This window comes from Gorilla gorilla, chromosome 17 (assembly GCF_029281585.2).
Source record: "Gorilla gorilla gorilla isolate KB3781 chromosome 17, NHGRI_mGorGor1-v2.1_pri, whole genome shotgun sequence".
In the NCBI taxonomy this organism is placed as follows: domain Eukaryota; kingdom Metazoa; phylum Chordata; class Mammalia; order Primates; family Hominidae; genus Gorilla; species Gorilla gorilla.
Window position 1 is genome coordinate 73804672 of NC_073241.2, and position 3576 is coordinate 73808247.

At 41.4% G+C, this 3576-nt stretch overlaps 1 long non-coding RNA gene across 1 annotated transcript; it reads right to left on the reverse strand.

Annotated features, from left to right (window-relative positions):
- Window positions 1–671: 671 nt before the first annotated feature.
- LOC129528295 (uncharacterized) lies at window positions 672–2631 on the reverse strand. Its single transcript, XR_008673532.1, has 2 exons — window positions 2199–2631; window positions 672–970 (listed from the first exon to the last, which is right to left on the reverse strand). It is a non-coding gene; the product is annotated as an uncharacterized lncRNA (long non-coding RNA).
- Window positions 2632–3576: the final 945 nt, after the last annotated feature.

The following is a 3576-nucleotide window of genomic DNA, read 5'->3' on the forward strand; positions in this document are numbered from 1 at the left end:
ATTTGATTATAGAAACCCCTCTCTGGTTGTTTTTGGCATGCCTAGGAACATCTCTCAATACAGGGTTCCCTGGAACCCAGTTTCAGAAACACTGGACTAGATCAGTGATCTCCAAGTTCTCAATTTCCAATAATCTGTGGTTCTATAGATCATTAGTTCTCCAACTTCCTTTTAAAAAATAAAGTACTCTTAGGCTGGGCGCAGTGGCTCACGCCTGTAATCCCAACACTTTGGGAGGCCGAGGCGGGCAGATCACAAGGTCGGGAGATCGAGACCATCCTGGCTAACGCGGTGAAACCCTGTCTCTAATAAAAATACAAAAAAATTAGCCGGGCCTGGTGGCAGGCACCTGTAGTCCCAGCTACTCAGGAGGCTGAGGCAGGAGAATGATGTGAACCCGGGAGGCAGAGCTTGCAGTGAGCCGAGATCGCGCCACTGCACTCCAGCCTAGGCAACAGAGCGAGACTCTGTCTCAAAAAAATAAAAAATAATAATAATAATAATAATAAAGTACTCTTGAACTCCCAGTATTGGTTTAAATTATATTTATTAAAATGTTACTTAAATATGAAAAAACATAAAACTACCTATAAATCCCTTATGCTTCTGACTCTTATAGAACTATAAAAACCAAACAAATGTACAAACGAATTCAAAGAAAACCAATAAAATTAAAATTAACAACATTAATTTAATGTGATATCATTTTGTTGGAATTATATCATTGCTCACAATGTGCATGCTGTATGCTCTGTTCCAGTGCAGTTCAACAAATTTATTACAATGTGCCACAGGTGACTCGATCCTCACACCGTTTCTTTTTCTCTTCAAATTCCAGGAAGGCTTTGTTTGCACAGCTCTTAGGGATGCCGTTTGCCTTCTTATGGTGGGAGCACACAATTTATATATTTTTTATACCTCTGTATTTTTTTTCTTATTACTGGTAAGCATTAGATAGTTCTTTGTATTACTGCAATAATAAACACAAATAGAAAGAAAGCTATGAATATTGTGAGTAGGTAATTAAGTAGCCATCCAAACATCCAAAATATCCAGAATGTCTTTGCTTTAGATTCACATGATCATTAGACTAAAATAAGACACTTTAAAACAAGTATAAAAATAAGAGATAGTTGGCAAATCTCTTTAACGTTTAATTTTTTAGAGCCCATTTTAAAAGTGCCAACTACAGATGATTGTAGTTCTCCCACATGAACTTGAAATTCCTCTACAGAGGCTAGCTCATCTCTTTTCTTCCATTCTCTTCCCAGGAACCAAGGAGTTAATAATACTCATGAAGATGATGCTCCACCGTGGGTCCTAACCACTTGTCTCTATTTGGGAAATCACGGCCATGAATGTTTCCTTCATAAGACTCTATGTAGAAATTTGTGTAGTGTACTGTGGCTTCTGCAGACTCCCAGTTCAACCTCCAGTAAGAAAGGGACAAGTCTAACAATCTCGCTAAAATGACTCTCTTAGATTGCCCATAAAAAAAAATGTCATTAATTCGGACTTAACTGGGCTATGAAGAGGCCAGTAGGAATTAGAGAAGTCCTTTCTCTTCACTGTCTAGTAAACATAGCAATTCAAACCAGCTTAACAAAGTGTTAAGAAGCAGAGATCCTTTAATGGCCTGCTTTAATGAACAGGTAAGAACATTTTTAAAATAGCACAATGATTGTTTTCTTGCAAATTTGATTCTCTACTATTCTATTAAGCACTTTAATTATCTGCAATCTTGTTTACCCCAGTAATTTGCTAAGAAAACCTTTTCCTTCCTAGCTAGAGTAGAAGCAACATTTAGCTCAGGCTGGTCCAAATAAGCAAGAGTTTCAAATTAGTAGCATCTGATTTAATTATATTTTACTAACAGCCAAGTCAGGAAAATGCATTAACCCACTTAGCCCACTAGGGGTTCCCTTTGTGTTCTGAAGTTAATCGCTGCCATTTACTTCCCTGCCTGTTGCCGCCTTCCTGGCTGCTTTCTCATTTACAATAGGGTGGGCAACATTTTGACAAACCTCACTCAACCTCTCCAGCATTCCCAGCTCAGCAGATGGTGGATGAATGGTGATTTGGCTGTCAGTCTGCATGATGAGATTAGAAGGTCACCAAAAAGCCACCCGGACCAAAATCATTATACCTTTTTGTTTGTGCAGCAAGTCCGGAAGGAGCTATCACATAGACATACTCACCATTAACACTACTTCTTGGGGACTTTTCGAGTTAGCTCATATTTTACATCCTCACAGTGTCACTTTTTCTCTGTTAGTCACACATTCCATGTACATTAGCATGTAGTGCTTGTTTCTATTAACTTAAATTTCTGAGAGGTATGCTGCATCTTTACAACGACGTGGCTTGGAGGACAGAAGTTCCTTTTTCTTGCATTTTTGTTCAGACCTCCCTCCTAAGCCTGTGGCACAATGATAAACCTGGGATCATAGAGTTGCTACCTTAGGATAGAGTAATTGTGAGGTAATACTTTTTAAGTGTTTTAAATAGTATCTAACTAAGAGTTAAGTGCCCAAGGGATGTTAGGGAATAAATAAGTGTAGATACTTCAGTCATTAACTTCTATTATCAGGACCTACGCTTTCTGATTATTCACTCACTCCACAAGCATGATTTGTCCTCCTACCTGGTGCCAGCCACTGTGCTACACAGGAGATGACGTAACAATGAAGACAAACGTCTCTCCTCTCAAGTGGCTTTCGGTTGGCAAAGCTAGGTCCAATAGCTGTAATAAAGTGAGCTCATTCAGTTCCCTACTCCCAATCTCAAAGAAATCGTTACAAAAAGGGGGTGGGCATTAATCAATACGATTTGTAGTATTATCCTGGAGAAAATTAGCACAGTTGGGAAAATTTATATTTAGGAGAAATTATTCCAACCAATCACCAGGAAGGCTTTTTTTTCCTGAACATAATATTAATAATCTGTACTAGGCCTAAAATAATGTTTATTTTATTCTCCTCTGGTTCTAAAAATACACAATGGCTTGAAAGCCAAAATCTAACTTGTAATTTTCACAGCTGAATCATATTCATTTCCTTCCAAATCGGATACTCCTGGGCACTGCCACCAAAACTCAACAGCAGCCCAACTCGAAGCCCAAAAGCTCCCCTGGGGAGGGGCTGGGGTGGTTGCATTCCATTTATAGCAAGATGAAAAAGAGCATCTCTAAAGTAGAGGATATTCAATCAATAGACAGAAAGATGGGGTAGAAGACCTTCAAAGCTCTTTCCAATCTCAGATCCCATTGAGAGGTGACAGCGTGCTGGCAGTCCTCAGAGCCCTCGCTTGCTGTTGGCACCTCCTCTGCCTGGGCTCCCACTTTGGCGGCATTTGAGGAGCCCTTCAGCCCACCACTGCACTGTGGGAGCCCCTTTCTAGGCTGGCCAAGGCTGGAGCCCATTCCCTCAGCTTGCAGGGAGGTGTGGAGGGAGAGGCGCTAGCGGGAACCGGGGCTGCGTGCCGCGCTTGCGGGCCAGCTGGAGTTCGGGTGGGCGTGGGCTTGGCGGGCCCCGCACTCGGAGTAGCCGGCCAGCCCTGCCGGCCCTGGGCAATGAC